The sequence below is a fragment of the Phoenix dactylifera genome, unplaced genomic scaffold (assembly GCF_009389715.1).
Source record: "Phoenix dactylifera cultivar Barhee BC4 unplaced genomic scaffold, palm_55x_up_171113_PBpolish2nd_filt_p 000813F, whole genome shotgun sequence".
NCBI lineage: Eukaryota > Viridiplantae > Streptophyta > Magnoliopsida > Arecales > Arecaceae > Phoenix > Phoenix dactylifera.
This window is the reverse complement of record NW_024068180.1, coordinates 105,214-126,731: the sequence shown is the minus strand read 5'-3', so window position 1 is coordinate 126,731 and position 21,518 is coordinate 105,214.

Sequence of the window (21,518 nt, the reverse complement as noted above, 5' to 3'; positions counted from 1 at the left end):
CCTTGTCTAATTATATATATGTCATCATGATTGGTTTGTTTATGATAGTTTTGTTCTTTGCTTATGTAGAATTAATTCTGAATTAAATGGCATCTTCACTATGACTAAAAGGCATCTTGGATGCCAACAAGTTAACCGGTCCAAACTATATAGACTGGTTGAGGAATCTTAAGATTGTACTTCACTCAGGAAAAAATTTTCTATATTCTTGAAACCCCTGATCTTGGAGATCTAGGGGATGATGCTACAGAAGAGGAGGTAGCCATATATAGATGTGGAAGAATGACAGTTTAACCTGTCAAATGTATCATTCTTGCCTCCATGAGCAATGAGCTACAGAGACAACATGAGAACATGGACATTCAATCCATACTTCTTAATTTAAAGGAGTTGTATGGAGAGCCAGAGTAGAACTGCTAGATATGAGATATCTAAGCAATTGTTTCCGTGCTAGAATGAATGAAGGAACGTCCATGCAAAACCATTGTCTTATGGTTATAGACTTGATCACCAGATTAAGTCAATTAGGTTTTGCTATGGACAGTGAGCTCAGTCAGAATTTGATCCTGCAATCACTACCTGAATCATTCTCTCAGTTTGTTGTGAATTTTCACATGAACAAGCTGAATATCTCACTGCCTGAGCCATTAAATATGTTAAAGACAGCTGAAACCCATATCAAAATGAAAAGGGTCCGATCCTTCTTGTTGATAGGAGCTCAAGGAAGAAATCAGGCAATAAGGATTTTAAGAAAAGGTTGAACCCTAATAGTAGCAAGATCAAGAAGAAGAAAGAAAAGAAAAACTCCAAACCCAGTATCTGTTTCCACTGCGGCAAGGAAGGCCACTGGAAGAGAAATTGCAAGAGTTTTCTTGCAAGTATGAAGACCGATGCAAGAGTTGCATCGAAAGGTATATTTATGTTACATGCCAACTTATCATTAAGTTCTTCAAATTCAAATTCATAGGTATTGGATACCGGCTGTGGTTCTCACATTTGCAAATCTTTGAATGGACTACAGAAAATTAGAATTTTGAAGAAAGGTGACTTCGAGCTGTATGGCGCTGGAGGAGAGTCCATTCAGGTTGAAGCTGTTGGAACCTACCATTTGGAGTTGCCTTCGGAAGAGCTCCTGGAATTAGAAGATTGTTATTATATGCCCAAAATTATTAGAAATGTAATTTTCATTCCTTTGTTGTTAAAGAAAGGATATGAAATTAATGTAAAGAGCAATGGTTGCTCAATTTCTTTTTCTAATAAAGTCTATTGCAATGGCATTATGCAAAATAGCCTTCTTGTTCTATTACTTAATGACAATGTCTTTTATATTGATAAAAGCAATAAAAGAAAGAGAGAAGAAGTAAATAACACCCTTTTTTGGCATTGCCGACTTGGTCACATAAGCGAATCAAGAATCAACAAGTTGTACAAAGAAGAGTTCTTTGATCCTTATGATTATGAATCATTAGGAACTTGTGAATCTTGTCTTATGGGTAAAATGACTAAGTCTCCATTCATTGGACATGGAGAAAGGGCAAGAGAGTTATTAGGACTTGTGCATACAGATGTATGTGGTCCTATGACAACTCCTGCTAGAGGTGGATACTCTTATTTCATTAACGCTCCCCTACCGGTAACCACTCACCTTAAGCCTATCCTTCTGCGAAGATTCCAATGGCATTTACTGATGATTTATCAAGGTTCGGATATGTATATCTTATGAAACATAAATCCGAAGCCATTGATAAATTTAAAGAGTATTAAAGTATGGTTGAAAAACAAACTGAAAAGTGTATTAAAATCTTTCGATCTGATCGAGGAGGTGACTATCTTTCTAGTGAGTTTTTAAATCATCTTAAAGAAAAGGGCATTCTCTCTGAATGGACACCTCCGTATACGCCACAATTAAATGGTGTAGCCGAACGGAGGAATCATACTCTATTAGATATGGTACGATCCATGATATGCTTTACAGATCTTCCTATTTTCTTTTGGGATTTTGCCCTAGAAACTGCTGCACTTGTATTAAATAGGGTACCATCAAAATCTGTATCTAGTACTCCATATGAGATATGGAGAGGAAAGAAGCTTAATCTTAAGTATCTTAAGATATGGGGCTGTAAAGCTTATGTCAAAAGAAATTTTGGACATAAGCTAAGTGCTAGATCAGATAAATGTATTTTTGTAGGTTATCCTAAAGATAGTATAGGATACATCTTCTATCATCTAACCGAACAAAAGGTCTTTGTAGGTAGATATGTCACTTTCTTAGAGAAGAGTTTATCTTAGAAAAAGGCAAGGATAGGAGAATTGAACTTGAAGAAGTTCAAGACCTACAAATGGAAACACAAGATATTCCTCAACCAGATGTACCCATTGATGAAGTACAACCACAACACACTCTCTCCAAAGGTCAGATAGAGTGCGAAATGCACCTAAGAGGTATGGGTTTATCATTGAGAATGATGAAGCCACATCGTTGAAAATGATGATCCTCTGACCTATTCGGGAAGGTATCATGAGTAATGACTCTAACAAATGGTTAGAAGCTATGAATCCGAAATAGACTCTATATATACCAACCAAGTATGGACTTCGGTTGATGCACCAGAAGGTGTAAACCCTATAGGTTGCAAATGGGTCTATAAGAAGAAGATTGGAGCAGATGTCCAAGTAGAACCTACAAGGCTAGATTGGTGGCAAAAGGTTTCAGGCAAAAGCAAGGAATTGACTATGATGAACTTTTTCACCAGTTGCCATGCTTAAATCTATTCGGATTTTGCTTGCAATAGCTGCATACTATGATTATGAATTTGGCAGATGGATGTCAAAACTTCCTTCCTTAATAGTTATCTTGAGGATACATGACACAGCCAGAAGGATTTGTCTCAAGTGGGAGAGCAAATCAAGTATGCAAGCTTAAGAGATCCATTTATGTATTAAAGCAAGCATCAAGGAGTTGGAACATCCATTTTGATACAACAATCAAAGAGTTTGGTTTTATTCAAAAATGTGGATGAACCATGTGTGTACAAGAAGACTAGTGGGAGTGCCATTGTCCTTCTTAATATTGTATGTAGATGATATACTAATCATTGGAAATGATATTCCAATGTTACAATCGGTCAAGACTTGGCTATCAAAATTTTTTTCATGAAAGACTTGGGAGAAGCATCCTATATACTTGGTATATAAGATCTATAGGGATAGATCTAAAAAGGATGCTAGGCTTGTCCCAGTCTAGGTACATAGATCATATTCTGAAAAGATTCAGCATGGAAGGAAGTAAAAGAGGTTACTTGCCTATGAGTAATGGCATACGTCTCTCTAAGAAGATGTCTCCTAAGATATCTGAAGAGAGGAATAGAATGAATTCTATTCCCTATGCTTCCGGCAGTAGAATCAATAATGTATGCTATGCTATGTACCAGACCTGATGTTACTTATGCCTTAGGCATAACAAGCAGATTCTAGGCTGATACAGGAGAGGATCATTGGATAACTGTTAACAATATTCTTAAGTACTTGAGAAGGACAAAAGATATTTTCTAGTTTATGAAGGATCTGAGTTGAAACTAGAAGAATTTTCAGATTCTAGTTTTCAGTCAGATCCAATGATAGCAAGTCCATTCAGGATATGTCTTTAACCCTAAAATGGTGGTGCAGTGAGCTGGAAGAATTCCAAGCAGCAAACTGTAGCTGACTCAACTACTGAGGCAGAATACATTGCTGTAAGTGAAGCCGCTAAGAAAGCTGTCTGGATGAAGAAGTTCATCTCTGAGTTAGGAGTAGTTCCTGAGATTGCTGGACCAGTTTTCAGTTTATTGTGATAACACTGGAGCTGTGCTCAAGCGAAGGAACCAAGATCTCATCACAAATCCAAGCACATTCTAAGACGTTTCCACCTCGTTCGAGAGATCGTCGAGAGACAAGACATAGTGATTGAACGAGTAGACACAAAAGAACAACCTAGCAGATCCGTTCAACTAAAGCCTACCACAACAGGCAATGTCGATCGCCACCTCGATTGTATGGGGATGAATATAAGGGCGATTGGCTTAGTGCAAGTGGAAGATTGAAAGAATAGATGCCCTACAAGCCTATCGCAATATGAATTGTGAAGGATTTTCTTTTGATTTTCCAAATCATGTACATGACATTTAAATATGAATAAAGGCATTGTGTTTTATCATATGCTGTTGATTATATTTGTGATTAAATTCCTTAGATTAGGGCAATAGTTTTGAGGTATGATGAGATCATACTAGTGAGCCTAAATCCTAAAACCCTAATCTTAAATATTTTCAGTCGTTGGTACAATGAGTCGGGGATCAATATTACCGAAAAACTGGCACATTCTATGTATGCTTGATGTAGAGAGTGATTGATCTCACATCATTGTGTGAGACACTAATACAAAGATGTGGGTGCTCATTAGAGGAATGAGTTCACTGTATTGACCTAAAAAGAGAAATCTTATAAAATCTTACTTACATGTCAAAAGATGATTCTTTTAGTGGAAGTTGTTGCAACTGATCCTTTGACCTGAGATCACCATAGTATTTGTGCACATAAATCTATATTTTGGTTTCCACTCATCATGACAATAGTTGTGTACGAGGTCTTCTGATATGGTGGATTGTGTACGAAGGTTATGAGTAGGTCAACAAGGAATTAATCACTTCTAGTAAGAGAAGATCGCATCCTATTTATTCTAATCATATGATAATTTAGGGAGCCTTTGATCAAAGCACAATGAAAATTAGAAAGAATTTCTAATGTTTCATTATTCGAATTATCATTAGAAGATTGAGAAATATATGAATATGAAATTGAGTTTGATATATATTCATACTCATATACATATTCGGGATGCAGTTTGATTAACGGATTGAATTGCACGGTAACTTGCCACTGAAGGATATTTTTGGTATTTCCACCAAATTTCATATTTTCTGGGTAGACATGACACGTTTCTAGGCATCAATCTTGTATTATAGGTTTGATCGAATTAAAGAGTTTAATTCGATCACCAATTAGAAAGGATTCTAATTGTTAAGTTCGAGTTCGCGCAGTTTGGACTTAAATCGATTAGAAGAGTTCTAATCATGTTGGGTCAACTCGCACTCACACCTATTGCTGGCTAAGTATGGAACTCAATGGGTCACACACAAGAAAACTTATCAAGGGTCTAATTGGATTAGATCATGTTTGCAAGATAGACATCCTAGCAGGTGTTGCAAACCCTTAGCTCCTGATTCGAATTGAATTCGAATCTGATTCTTAATTGATCTAATTTGATTAGATCATGTTCTAATATGGGTTAGCCAAGATTGGCATCTAATTGGCTTGATTTGAGTCTAATTGGATTAGATTTAATAAATCATTCAATCTAGACCGTTAGATCTTGATCTACCGTTGGATGAAGACATAATGGAGAGTTGGTTTAACCCAATTGGATTAGGTTAGAGGATGGCTATTATAATGACCATTGGATCTTAATCCCACCATTGGATGAAGACATAATGGGTGAAGTAAATGGCACCTTGCATTGGAGCCCTTGGATCATCATCATGAAAGATCAAGAGGTGAGGCGTGATGGACATGTGATTGGCATGTGATGTTGACTTGGTCAAAATATGGCACCACATGAAAGGACATATCATTTGATACACCTCCTCACTTGATCTACGCCTCCTCTTATTTGATATAGCCCTTTAGATGATGCCCTTTCATGAGAGGATGTGTGGATGGGATGCATCTGATAAGTGCTAATAATGCATAAATTAATATCTTATTCATAGCACTTATCATTATTTTAATTCACATATTTTATAAATTTAACCAAAAAAAAAGTATGACCTTCATAATTGCATTTTAATAAATTATTAAAAATAATTTGACTTTGCCTGATTTTATTGATCGAGTCTAATGTGTGCAGGTCAAGTCAAACAAATTGGGATAATGTCTGAACTAATGTGTGCAAGTCGCGTTTGCAGATGAACCCGTGTCCACGTCACCTTCTTTTAGTGCTTAGAGATCAAGCTTCCATGTCCTCCCCTGCTCCGTGTCCTAGCCAGAACCAAGTCGTTCACCATATCCAATTTCCTCCCAGCATCCCACCTTTCATGATTCCTCCCGAGCTTCCCAGCCACATGAACCTCTTCCCAGCCAAATAGTCTCGAATAGATATGTTCCAAGTCGAGTGGACATGTTCCCAGCCAACCGCAAATCAAAGCCTCTCTTATCCCTTCTTTGGAACAAATCCCAGCATTCCATCATCCGCGATTCATCTTCACCTCATGTCAAAGCTCCTTCCAAATCTCTTGCGTTCCACGACATTCACCCAGCACAAAGTCGAGATCAACTTCTAAACAAATCCCCTGTTTCACGCGTCTTCATCTCAACCAAATCCAACATCCCAAACCTCCCAGCCATCATTGCACTGTCCTACCGAAGTGTGATGGACGCACGATCCTACCGAAGTGTGATGATGCAATGGTAGAAAAAGCTCTGTTTCCCCTCCCCTCATTCTCCCCATTTCATTCTTTTCTTTCCGAGGGAAGTCTTCCCACAATACCCAAACGTCTCTCCCTCCTCTTATTTCTGTGGGATTTCTCCTGAGAAGAGCTTGCCGAAGAGAAGTTGGGAGCAGCCCCCGGTGGGGAAGAGGGAATGCCCCCCCGGTGGGGAAGGAGGAATGCTCACTCTGATCAGAAGTCCTCCCTTATATAGGCAGCCCATCTCTCTCTCTCTCTTGCTTGTAGCTGTTCTGAATGGGCGGATAAGGCATGAGCTGATCCGGGCGTTTGAAAGAGGCTGAGCTGGGAGATGAAGCTCGATCAAATGATTCGGGAGGATGAGGATGAATATGGAGACGTGGGAGTTTGGATTCTGAACGGGATTTGGGACGGCTGGGAGCTGATCCGGAAGGGCCTTGAATCGCGGACGGCTTCTAGTTTGTAGGGAAGATGGGTTGCTCTGTTTTAAGGCTGGGAAGCTAGATCAATGCATGGGTCTAATCCGCACGTGGCTGGGAATGGGATAAGGACGATTACTAACGGGATGAAGGCTGAGAAGAAATGAGATGAGCCGTTGCTGCTGATCCGCGGATGCTTTGGGCTTGGTTGGGAATGAACACTGGAAACAGGGGATAAGCTTGGATTCGGCTGGCAGTTTAGATGAAGCTTGCTTGGAAGCTTGGGAACGGCTGGCCATGGGGTAAGGATGCATTTGTTGGCTTGACCCGAGATGAAGGGATGATGGGATGCACGCGGAGATGGTTGAGAAGATCCCGGCTATTCCGAAGCAATGGAAGACCGTGGACGTTGGGAGGATCTCATGCGAACGGGCGGACGTGGATGCAGGGAGATACTTGGAGTTGAGCAGCTGGACACGGGGATGATGTATATGGTTGGCTGGAAACAAGGGATGATGAATCGCAAGAGGATGAAGATAAGGTGAGCTGGGAGCAGGGGATGCTGTTCACGGTTGAAGATGCCGATGGGAAGAGGATGAGGATGCTGGATTCGGATGCAATGCTGGGAGCTACTTTCCGTGGAGTCTGGAACAGGGGAAGATGCAGGACGTGGCCGACTCGGGTTGCACGCATGAACTCGTGGAGCGGAATAGCTGGGACGTTGGGAGATTTGAGAATCTGTAGGTGATGGGATAAGGTTTGAGATGCAATCCTTGGGAGGTGATCTAATCTGGGAGATAAGATTTGATGGCCGGGAGGTTTGGGAATGTTGGATTTGGTTGAGATGAAGACGCGTGAAACAGGGGGATTTGTTTTAGAAGTTGATCTCGACTTTGTGCTGGGTGAATATCGTGGAACGCAAGAGATTGGAAGGAGCTTTGACATGAGGTGAAGATGAATCGCGGATGATGGAATGCTGGGATTTGTTCCAAAAGAAGGGAATAGAGAGGCTTTGATTTGCGGTTGGCTGGGAACATGTCCACTCGACTGGGAACATATCCATTCGAGACTATTTGGCTGGGAAGAGGTTCATGTGGCTGGGAAGCTCGGGAGGAATCATGAAAGATGGGATGCTGGGAGGAAATTGGATATGGTGAACGACTTGGTTCTGGCTAGGACACGGAGCAGGGGAGGACATGGAAGCTTGATCTCTAAGCACTAAAAAAAGGTGACGTGGACACGGGTTCATCTGCAAACGCGACCTGCACACATTAGTTCAGACATTATCCCAATTAGTTCGACTTGACCTGCACACATTAGAATCGATCAATAAAATCAGGCAAACTTGAATTATTTTTAATAATTTATTAAAATGCAATTATGAAGGTAACACTTTTTTTGGTTAAATTTATAAAATATGTGAATTAAAATAATGATAAGTGCTATGAATAAGATATTAATTTATGCATTATTTAGCACTTATCAGCATCCCTTGGAGATGCATCCCTACACCTATTATAAATAGGCTAGCACTCCATGGGTTTCATCATTCCAACTCCACCCCACTCCTCTTTTCTTTCTTTCTTACATTAGTTTCTTTCTTTCTAGCATTGCTTCTAGTGTGTCCTAAGCCAAGACAAGGTGGTCTTCTTTAGGACAAAAAGATTAGAAGTGATTTTAGAAAGTTAAAAAAAATAGAAAGGAAGGAAAGCAAGCCATTAGAGTTCTTTAGAAGAATTCTGCATTAAGGATCAAAGTCTTTGGAGCTTAAGACTTGAATCAAGTTTTCGTGTGGATCAACGTTGGAGGGTGAACACTTGGGCACCTAGTGAAAATTCTACACATTGGATTAGCGTTAGAGGTATTCTTCTATTTCTGCATTTCTATTATATTATTTGATTGCTTCCATTAAAGTGATCTTGGCTTATAAAAGTTTTATATTAAGGAACTTTATCAAGAAATTTTTAAAATTCCTAGCTTCCGCTGTCCATTATAGCATGCTAGAACCCTACACTCCAGAGCCAATAAGCATAGGGGAAGGCAATTTTACTTGGGAGTCACATGATCCCCGTTCTCTTCTGCATAAAAGAGCACATGTTTTTACTTAAGAAGTGAAACGCAGATGCGGGAATTTGTCTCAAGCAACATAGTCTATGCAACAATAGCAGCAGATCTTGTTATAAGTATCACCTAGTCATGACATCCATCTAAATAAATTTTGAAATCCTAATTTCTACGGATCAATATGAAGATGAAATCGTAATTCATTGGAGGAAGGGGCGTACCAAGAAGGTTATCACTAAGGATCCGTCGATGGCTTCTAGCAGTGGCATCGGAAGGGAGAGGCTTTGTGGAGTGATCGATTAAAACCCCGTTTGATTTTGATGAGCTCAAAGCATTTGAGTATATCTTGTGATTACTAATGAATTCAATTGAGTGTTTCGGTGAAAATCCTGTCCAAGTGTCTCTAGACTTGGTTCATAGCATTTTGGATAAGTTAAGAAGTCTGCATGAACCAATGTCTGAGATACGAGTCGACTCCCGAGTTTCACGAGTCGACTCCAAGCATATCAAGGTCACTGGCACGAGCTCGAGTCAACTCCTGATCAGTACGAGTCGACTCCGACTGAAAACAGACATAAGGACAGAAGAGCAGTTTTTCAGGTCTGAGATTCGAGTCGACTTCAGTGGAATGCGAGTCGACTCCCAGCGGTACACACAGAAAAAGTCAGAGAGCATTTTATGGACTCTGAGATTCGAGTCGACTCCAGTGGAACGCGAGTCGACTCCCAGCGGTACACAAAGAAAAAGTCAGAGAGCATTTTATGGACTCTGAGATTCGAGTCGACTCCCGCAGTACGCGAGTCGACTCCGAGACTGTGCGACCATCGACAGACAGAAGACCATGTTACTGCCTCTGAGATTCGAGTCGACTCCCAGACAGCTCGAGTCGACTCCAAGACAAGCTTCACGTCAAAAGGCAGAAGACCAACTTTCGGAAACTGAGAGCCGAGTCGACTCCAAGGAAGTTCGAGTCGACTCCAAGACTGGATGAGCCAAAAGACAGAGAATCGGGAGTTCGGGCTCTGAGATTCGAGTCGACTCCCAGGACAGTCGAGTCGACTCGAGTGGACAAAATTCAAATTTGGATCCACGGACTACAGAGGATGAGCCGACTCCAAAATTGCCAGGTCAGCGCCAGAAGTTGGCGAGTCGACTCCGGGTCAAGACGAATCGACTCCCAGTCAAGACGGCAACTTTAATTCAAACTGGGAACAGTTGCCGAGTCGACTCCGGAAAAGCTCGAGTCGACTCCTGCTACAGCTGAGTCGACTCCTGATCGCGCGAGTCGACTCCAACCCACCAACGGTCACATTGTCAGGCTGCGCAGAGTGTGCAGAACGGCCAGAAAAAGCAGAGTAACAGCTAGTTTCCGTGGGGGTTGGCTTAAATAGCCACAGAAGACTGTAGCAAGGTAGAGAACACACATTCCACTCCTAGCATTCAAGTCTTCAAGCTCTCTAAGTGCTCTTCAACGAGAAAAAGGGAAGATCTGCATTTACTGCTCCACCAACATCTTCCCAGCATTCAAAGCTTCCTCCTCCTGCTTTCAAGTCGATCACTCTTTCAAGAGGAGACCGGAGTTCCAGAAGCCACACCTCTTCACCATCTTAAAAGCGTTTGAGGGCTTCTAACTCCTTTACGATTATATTATTTTAAATCTGCTTTTTGAGAAGCTATTTTCTATTTTCTTCTATCTCGTGTATTTACTTGATTCAATCGGGGGATTGAATCAAGGGGATTAAGGTTGGTTGGTGAGCCGGTTTAAAACCAACGAGTGTAAGGGTTTGATTGTGAGCCCGGGAAAACAATCGGGGTTGGTTCTAGTCGGTGAGCCTGGGAAAACCGACCGAGTTCGTTGTGAGCTCGTAAAACAACAAGTTCGGTTGTGAGCTTGCAAAACAACCGGCTGTAATCCAAGGGGGTTATAGTGAAATTCCTAAGTGAGACTTGGGGAGTGGACGTAGGAGCAAGGGTTAGCTCCGAACCACTATAAAACTTTGTGTTTGTAGTGCATTGTCTCTCATCTTCTTCCCCACACATTACTCACAGCACTTAGCTTTAATTAAATAACTGGCTATAGTATTTCGTTAATCATCCACAAAGTTTTAATTAGCTAAGTTAATTTAAAAACCCAATTCACCCCCCCTCTTGGGTTGTCTATCTGGGCAACAAGTGGTATCAGAGCCAAAAACTCTTCCACTCAAGAGTTAAAAGATCAAAATGACAACCCCATTTGGATCTTCTCACATTGAGGGTCAGTCCACCCAAAGACCTCCTTTCTTCAATGGATCCGACTACTCATACTGGAAGGCTAGGATGAGAATATTCATCCAAGCCCAAGACTATGAGATGTGGACCATTGTAGTGAATGGCCCATACATCCCATCCACATATGTAGAGGGTGTTAAGGTACCCAAACTAGAAACGGATTGGGATGAACATGACATGAGGAAGGCACAACTAAACTCTAAAGCAATGAATGTGTTTTATTGTGCCTTAGACCGTAATGAATTCAATAGAGTTTCAACTTGTAATTCTGCAAAAGAAATTTGGGACAGACTTGAAGTGACCCATGAGGGCACGAATCAAGTCAAGGAATCCAAAATAAACATCTTGGTTCATAAATATGAACTATTTAAAATGGATTCAAATGAAACAATCACAAGCATGTTCACTAGGTTTACTGATATTGTCAATGGCCTAAAAAGCCTTGGCAAGAACTATACTAACAGTGAACTTGTCAGGAAAATCCTTCGGTGTCTACCAAGGTTGTGGGAAGCCAAGGTGACGGCAATCCAAGAAGCTAAAGACTTGAACAAGCTTCAACTTGAAGAGCTCCTTGGATCCCTGATGACGCATGAGCTTACCATGAAACAACACAACGAGGAAGAGTCCTCCCATAAGAAAAAGGTAATAGCTTTAAAATCTACTTCTTCTAACAAGGACCTGTCTTGCAGCAGCAGCAGTGAAGAGGAAGAAGATGAGGAAGATGGTGGTGAGGCACTTCTTGTGCGCAAGTTCAAGAAGTTTATCAACCACAAGAAGACGTATCATCAAAGGAGAGGTCCCTCAAATTCCTACCGCAGAGACAAAGGTAAGGAAAGGGAAAATGAGGGGATTGGGTGTTACGAGTGCAAGAAGCCGGGACACATAAGAGCAGAGTGCCCCTTATTGAAGAAGGGGAGTAAGTACAAGAAGAAGAAGGCACTTGTCACCACCCTATCGGACTCCGACGCATCATCTTCATCATCGGATGAAGAACAAGAAGAGAAGGCCAATTTCTGTTTCATGGCCAACGAAAATGAGGTAATTTTCGATACGCATTTTGATTTTACATTTGATGAACTTTATGATGCGTTCAATGAATTAATGATTGAGTATAAGAATATAAATGTTAAAAACAGAGAACTAAAAGTAACTAACCAAAGTTATATTCATAAGCATGATTCATTAATTAAGGATAAAGATAATCTCACCAAAGAAAATCTAGAACTTAAGACAAGCAACAACTCCTAATTAAGAAGACTAACACCTTAACGAAAGATATTGAGAAACTAACAAAGAAATTTTCAGATCTCAAAAACCATAAACAAGTCTTAAACAAGGATCTAACTAAAGAGCTAAATGATCTAAAAACCGAAAATCAGACATTAACTAAAGAACTAAACAAATACAAACCCTTAGTTGAAAAATTCACATATAGTTCTGAAAAGTTAAACATGATACTTAATAATCAACGAGCCGTATTTAATAAAGCGGGTTTAGGGTATAAACCAAGGAATAAGCAAAAACTTCTTAGTAACTTCTTTGTTAAAGCTGGGGAAACTAAAATTAAGAAAATAACTTGCTTTTGTTGTGGAATAGTAGGACATAAAGCAAATGCATGTAATTTTAGGAAAAGTAAAACTAAAAGAAAAAATAAAAGGGTATGGGTTCCAAAAGGAACCAACTTGACTAACTATGAAGGACCCAAGAAAACTTGGGTACCTAAGATGACATGATTTGCTTGTGTAGGAGTGTCTTGCAGCCAAGGTCAACAAAAACTGCTGGTATTTGGATAGTGGCTGTTCAAGGCACATGACGGGTGATAAAGATCAATTTTTCACCCTTGAAGCTAAGAAGGGAGGTGCTGTGACTTTTGGAGACAACAACCAGGTCACATCATTGGTATTGGTAAAGTTCAAATCACCCCTTCTACCTTTATAGATAATGTTAGATATGTTGATGGTCTTAAGCATAACTTGTTAAGCATTAGTCAATTATGTGATAAAGGATATGATGTTATGTTTAAACCATCACTATGTATTATAACAAATCCTAATGATAATAGTTTAGTTTTTAAAGGGATGAGACGTGGAAATGTATATGTGGTAGATCTAGAAGACCTTACAAAACATAACCAATGTTTAGTTGTTAATGAAACTAAAGAAAATGATGCTAGTTGGTTATGGCACCGTAAGTTAGGTCATGCAAGCATGGACACAATAACTAAACTAGTTAAAAGAGACTCCGTGATAGGTTTGCCAAAATTAAAATTTGAAAAGAACAAAATATGTGAAGCATGTCAATTTGGCAAACAATCTAGAAACTCTTTTAAATCCATAAAATGTATCTCTACTTCTAGGCCTCTAGAATTACTACACATGGACCTATTTGGTCCAACTAGAACAACAAGCCTAGGTGGAAATAAATATGGTCTAGTTATAGTAGATGATTACTCTAGGTACACATGGGTCATGTTTCTAGCGCATAAGGATCAAGCATTTTCTATGTTTAAGAAGTTCCATAAGGAAGTAACAAATGCTAGAGAGTCCTCAGTTATAGCTATTAGAAGTGACCATGGTACCGAATTCGAAAATCAATTATTTGATGAATTTTGTAGTAAAAAGGGGATAACCCATAATTTCTCAGCACCAAGGACACCACAACAAAATGGAGTTGTGGAAAGGAAAAATAGAACCCTAGAGGAAATGGCTAGAACGATGTTATGTGAAAGTAACCTCCCTAAGTACTTTTGGGGAGAAGCCATTAATACTTCTTGCCATGTATTAAATAGAGTTCTATTAAGACCCATCATAAAGAAAACACCATATGAACTGTGGAAAAACAGAAAACCAAAGGTTAACTATTTTCATGTTTTCGGATGTAGGTGTTTTGTACATAATAATGGGAAAGATAATCTAGGGAAATTTGATCCAAAATCTGATGAAGGAATATTCCTAGGTTATTCTACAACTAGTAAAGCCTATAGAATCTTTAATAAAAGAACCCTAGTTATAGAAGAATCTATACATGTTGTTTTTGATGACTCTAGTGACATCTCATCTAGTAAGAAGGTTAATTTTGATGATGATATTGAAATACTTGAAGAAAAGATAGATGAGATGGGATTACAAGATGATAATCAAAAGTTGATTGAAGGAGAATCATCAAACCAAGAGCCTATAGTGGATCATGGGCTAACTAAAGCTTGGAGGTATGCTCATGGGCATCCTAAGGAACTAATTCTAGATGATCCATCCCAACCCGTTAGGACTAGAGCATCCCTTAGAAATTTGAATAACCATCTAGCTTTTGTTTCACACTTTGAGCCCAAACATATAGAAGAAGCCGAAAATGATGTAAATTGGATAAATGCAATGCAAGAAGAACTAAACCAATTTACTAGAAACAAAGTGTGGGATCTAGTAGAGAGACCTTCTGAATATCCAATTATAGGTACAAAATGGATATATAAAAATAAGCTAGATGAAAATGGAATTGTTATAAGGAATAAGGCTAGACTAGTAGCAAAGGGTTATAATCAAGAAGAAGGTATAGACTTTGATGAAACCTTTGCTCCCGTAGCTAGACTTGAGGCTATTAAACTATTATTAGCATATGCATGCTCTAAGAACTTCAAGCTATATCAAATGGATGTAAAAAGTGCTTTTCTAAATGGGTTTATTAATGAGGAGGTATATGTGGAACAACCTCCTGGTTTTGAAAATCATCAATACCCCAATCATGTGTAAAAACTGAACAAAGCACTTTATGGTCTAAAACAAGCACCTAGAGCATGGTATGAGAGACTTAGTAAATTTCTATTAGAACATGAATTCTCTAGGGGAAATGTAGATACAACATTATTTCTGAAAAAGAAAAATAAGGATATGTTATTAGTACAGATTTATGTTGATGATATCATTTTCGGTGCTACTAACAATCGCCTCTGCGAGGAATTTGCTGATTTGATGCAGAGTGAGTTTGAGATGAGCATGATGGGAGAGCTGAACTACTTCCTCGGGCTTCAAATCAAACAATCTGAAGGAGGCATCTTCATCAATCAAGCCAAATATATCAAGGAGATGCTCAAGAAGTTCGATATGGAGGGAAACAAGTCAATCAGCACCCCCATGAGCTCATCATGTAAGTTAGACCAAGATGAATCAGGTAAATCTGTAGATCAAAAACTTTATAGAGGTATGATAGGTTCTTTACTGTATCTTACTGCAAGTAGGCCTGATATTATGTTTAGTGTGTGCATGTGTGTTAGATATCAGGCTAATCCTAAAGAATCACACCTAGCTGCAGTTAAGAGAATCTTTAAATACTTAATAGGAACTAAGAACATAGGGCTGTGGTACTCTAAAGAATCTAGCCTAAACTTAATAGGGTACACAGATTCAGACTTCGCTGGATGTAAGCTTGATAGAAAAACTACCAGCGGGTCTTGTCAATTTCTAGGAGAAAACCTAATCTCATGGTTTAGCAAGAAACAAAACTCGGTTGCATTATCCACTGCAGAAGCTGAATATGTTGCAGCCGGGAGTTGTTGTGCTCAAATCTTGTGGATTAAACAACAATTAGAAGATTATGGCATTAAACAAGATAAAATCTCCATTAATTGTGATAATACAAGTGCCATAAACCTAACTAAAAATCCAATTCAACACTCAAGAACTAAACACATTGAGATAAGACATCACTTCATAAGAGATCATGTATTGAATGGTGATGTGACTCTCCAATTTGTTTGTACTGATAATCAATTAGCAGATATTTTCACAAAACCCCTAAGTGAAGAGAGGTTCAGTGTACTTAGGAGGGGATTAGGAGTGATTGACCCATCCTAGTGGGAGTTTCCACTAGATTAATTGATTTTGATGGTTAAAATGAGGTTAAAATAGAGTTTCTATTCAATGATCATCAAATCAGATCCCAACTAGGTGATTTTCCCTCATTTGGCCCGGTTATAGCATGATTTTTAAGTGCGTGCCAAGGTTAGAGACGACTCGAGTAAGTTTCAGAGCCGGCTCCTAAGGGAGAGTCGACTCGCGCATTTGAGGGAGTCGACTCGCAAAGTTGACAGCTGAGGGGGAGTCGACTCGCACATTGTCGGGAGTCGACTCGAAGTCTACAGGCGCATAAGGAGAGTCGACTCGCGCATTTTCTGGAGTCGACTCGAGGTCGAGTCGACTCGCGACTCAGGGGAGTCGACTCGCAGTCGGGATCCGACTTTTAACCCTAGGTTTGTCGTTTCGCAAACACTTTTTCTCAAGCCGCCACTGTTCACAAAGCCCTAGAGCCGACTCCTAGGTCATCCTCGATCGTCTCCAAGCCCTTTTCCCGTCGATTCTTCGCCGGACATTGAGTTTCCGTCCGTTCCTAGGTCTTTTCAGGTCAGTCCCGAGCTTCCTCTATCGATCCTTCTTCGTTCTCTAGGTTTTCATCTCGTTTAGGTCAAGATGCCTCGCAAGGGAGTTGTTAGAAAGAGGTCCCGTCCCGTGGCCGGTCCCGAGCGGCGCTCCAAGGCGCGGCACGATCCCGCGAGGCAACCTCCTCCGGATCGTTCCCCGCCTAGGGTGGTTCATGTTAGGCCGTTGGCCGGGAAGGCCGTCACCTCCGGGAGGTATGTCACTTTCGACTATCTCTCCCGGGAAGGATTCACCATAGGCGATAGGCTTAGAGCCCAGGGTCTAGAGTACTTCCTCACCTTGGACCTTCCCACCTATCCTGGCCTAGTTCAAGAGTTCTACAGTACCGTCCATCGGGGAGATGGAGGTATTGAGGGCACGGTATTAGGTGTCCCATTGCGTGTCACAGAGGACCTCATTGCCCATATCCTCCACCTTCCATTAGTAGGGGTGGCTCCTGCACATCCTGAGGATAGATTTGAGGCCCTTACGATCGTCTTAGGGCATCCACCTCAGTCTCCCCTAGATGAGGTATCTGCTAGCTCACTTCCTATTGAAGTGAGAATCCTTTGAGCATTTTGTCCAGGTCCATCTTCCTAAGACAGGGAGATTTGATTTGTGAATGAGAGGACCTAGCTATTATGTCTTACATTCTTCAGGACACCCCGGTCAACTTCCCCAAGCTCATTTATAGGTATATGTGTGAGCCCCTGGATAGACCTAGGCTCTCCCTCCCATACGGAATGTTATTCACTCTTCTCTTTAGGCAGTACGAAATTTCCATTCCTGAGACGGAACCCTCTCGTGCCTTGCGATGGACTGATCGCTTGGGTACGGGGACCATGCACAGGATGGGATTTCGGAAGAGAAAAGGGATCTGGGTTAGGAAGTCCACTCTCACCGCTCAGACCACCAGACCATCACCCAGTCCTGAGCCAGATTCTGACTACCCAGAGTTCCCAGACCATCCAGACCTTCCATCCACTCCTCCTGCTCCTACCACCTCTGCCGGACCTTCCTCCTCAGCTCCACCATCTATGGAGGTCCGTATTGATCCAGAGCAGCTCCGGGAGCTGCGGCAGGAGATCGTCCGAGATTTGAGGGACGAGCTGCTCCGGGAGCTCCGAGGTTCCGTGCCAGCTCCCACTCCTGCACCCACTCCATCCTCAGCATTGGTCCCATCCTTGACAGCCGTGACAGACATGACGGCTGAGGTGCGGCAGGAGATCTACAACATTAGGACCCTGGTGCAGGCCCAGTTCCACAGCATGAGCGAGGTCACGAGCACCACGAGGAGGATGCGGGATGACATCCGCCGTGACATGCACACCACCACCGAGGGGGCCGAGCGCTTGTCGAATGTGCTCATCGACAAGCTGGACGCACTTCAGACCTCGGTAACTGGGCTTCAGACGTCGGTGACTGAGCTCTCCACTACACATAGCAGAGCCACCACGTCTATTATCACGCAGCTGGGCCATGTTACAGAGGCAGTCGCCCTCCTCATGGAGCAGAGCCGATTGAGAGGAGGAGTCACATCCTCGAGAGGAGGAGCTACATCCTCCAGAGGAGGAGATGTATCCTCGAGAGGGGGAGCTACATCCTCCAGAGGAGGAGATGTATCCTCGAGAGGGGGAGCCACATCCTCGAGGAGGTCATAGATGATTTTGAGTTGTGTTTGTCTTCTTTTGTATTGTTCTTGCTTTACCTATTGTATGCTCAAATGTATTCACCTTCATATCAATACAATGAGTAGACATCTTATCTTCATTTCTGTGCCATTTGATGATTGACTGTGCCATTTGTGCCATTGATGTGTGTGATTACCTCCTTTTTGGTATGATGACAAAAAGGAGAGAAATGTGTAAGTATAAAATATGTAAAAGGGGAGAAATATTAAAAAAATATGTAAAAAAATCAATGGAAATAAATAAAACGATAAACTCTTAAAACACACATAAATTTGTTCTAAGTGGATTCGGTACCTCGAGGCTCATTATCTCTCTTTTGGGGCTCCTAATGGAGTAATCTCCAGAATCTATTCAAGGGATATTCGGAGATTAGCTGAATCCTACTCAAGAACAAATTGACAGATTTTCCCTCTAAAAACAAAAATTTAGTTCAAAAATTTCAAAGCATTAAAAGGAAATTCAGAAAATCAAAAACATAGTTGAATGCATATGTTGAGGGGGAGAATCTGAATTTTAATCAAGCTAAATCATTAATGTCATATAAGCCAAACAATTGATTGCAGAATATGAAGGCTTATACAATTCCAAATGAAAGGGAGAACTTTAACTCCGAAATTTAATGTTTCACTCCTTTCAAACTTGGATAAATTAAATTATCAAGATATTTGAATTCATTTATGGAGTTTATTTCATTATTTACTGAGCAACTCATTTTACATATACTCAAAGTTTTGTCATCATCAAAAGGGGAGATTGGGAGATCGATTAAAACCCCGTTTGATTTTGATGAGCTCAAAGCATTGAGTATATCTTGTGATTACTAATGAATTCAATTGAGTGTTTCAGTGAAAATCCTGTCCAAGTGTCTCTAGACTTGGTTCATAGCATTTTGGATAAGTTAAGAAGTCTGCATGAACCAATGTCTGAGATACGAGTCGACTCCCGAGTTTCACGAGTCGACTCCAAGCGTATCAAGGTCACTGGCACGAGCTCGAGTCGACTCCTGATCAGTACGAGTCGACTCCGACTGAAAACAGACAGAAGGACAGAAGAGCAGTTTTTCAGGTCTGAGATTCGAGTCGACTCCAGTGGAATGCGAGTCGACTCCCAGCGGTACACACAGAAAAAGTCAGAGAGCGTTTATGGACTCTGAGATTCGAGTCGACTCCAGTGGAACGCGAGTCGACTCCCAGCGGTACACAAAGAAAAAGTCAGAGAGCGTTTTATGGACTCTGAGATTCGAGTCGACTCCCGCAGTACGCGAGTCGACTCCGAGACTGTGCGACCATCGACAGACAGAAGACCATGTTACTGCCTCTGAGATTCGAGTCGACTCCCAGACAGCTCGAGTCGACTCCAAGACAAGCTTCACGTCAAAAGGCAGAAGACCAACTTTCGGAAACTGAGAGCCGAGTCGACTCCAAGGAAGTTCGAGTCGACTCCAAGACTGGATAAGCCAAAAGACAGAGAATCGGGAGTTCGGGCTCTGAGATTCGAGTCGACTCCCAGGACAGTCGAGTCGACTCGAGTGGACAAAATTCAAATTTGATCCACGGACTACAGAGGATGAGCCGACTCCAAAATTGCCAGGTCAGCGCCAGAAGTTGGCGAGTCGACTCCGGGTCAAGACGAGTCGACTCCCAGTCAAGACGGCAACTTTAATTCAAACTGGGAACAGTTGCCGAGTCGACTCCGGAAAAGCTCGAGTCGACTCCTGCTACAGCCGAGTCGACTCCTGATCGCGCGAGTCGACTCCAACCCACTAACGGTCACATTGTCAGCTGCGCAGAGTGTGCAGAACGGCCAGAAAAAGCAGAGTAACGGCTAGTTTCCGTGGGATTGGCTTAAATAGCCACAGAAGACTGTAGCAAGGTAGAGAACACACATTCCACTCCTAGCATTCAAGTCTTCAAGCTCTCTAAGTGCTCTTCAACGAGAAAAAAGGGAAGATCTGCATTACTGCTCCACCAACATCTTCCCAGCATTCAAAGCTTTCTCCTCCTGCTTCAAGTCGATCACTCTTTCAAGAGGAGACCGGAGTTCCAGAAGCCACACCTCTTCACCATCTTAAAAGCGTTGAGGCTTCTAACTCCTTTACGATATATGTTAAATCTGCTTTTTGAGAAGCTATTTCTGTTTTCTCTATCTCGTGTATTTACTTGATTCAATCGGGGATTGAATCAAGGGGATTAAGGTTGGTTGGTGAGCCGGTTTAAAACCAACGAGTGTAAGGGTTGATTGTGAGCCCGGAAAAACAATCGGGGTTGGTTCTAGTCGGTGAGCCTGGGAAAACCGACCGAGTTCGTTGTGAGCTCGTAAAACAACAAGTTCGGTTGTGAGCTTGCAAAACAACCGGCTGTAATCCAAGGGGGTTATAGTGAAATTCCCAAGTGAGACTTGGAGAGTGGACGTAGGAGCAAGGGTTAGCTCCGAACCACTATAAAACTTGTGTTGTAGTGCATTGTCTCTCATCTTCTTCCCCACACATTACTCACAGCACTTAGCTTTAATTAAATAACTGGCTATAGTATTTCGTTAATCATCCACAAAGTTTTAATTAGCTAAGTTAATTTAAAACCCAATTCACCCCCCCCCCCTCTTGGTTGTCTATCTGGGCAACAGGCTTCTTAGAGGAGCGATGGTCGAGGCCGGGCTGCCTACTGCAAAAGAGGTAAGGCCGTGGGAGGGGTTCGAGGAGGAGGTTGGAGGTATGCAGCAAGTGAGTATGAGGAGTGAGTTAGTGGAGGAGAAACTGGTAAGGAGGAGGAAACTGGTAAAGGAGGAGAAGGTTGCGGAGAGCAGAGAGAAAACCAACAAAGAGCAGTGGAGATGGTTGGAGGGAGAGAAAGGAGATGGTCGGGCTAGAAATTTGAAAAATATATCGAACCCAATGACGCTTATAATTAACGTCGTCTTGTTATTGGCTTCTGACGATGCTTTTAAGCATCATAATCGGAAAAATCCAGTCTAACTTCCGACGTTTAAAACGTAATCAGAAGCCAATAACAAAATAACGCTAATTAGCTGCGTCGGCAAAATTGGCAGGTTTTCTTTTAACAACGCTCTTTCTACGTGGCAAATTCCGTTGAATTTTCACTTTTTCTATAGGGTTAGAAACTGTTTCAGCCATCTTGTATATTTGAAAATAATATGAAATGATAACATAAT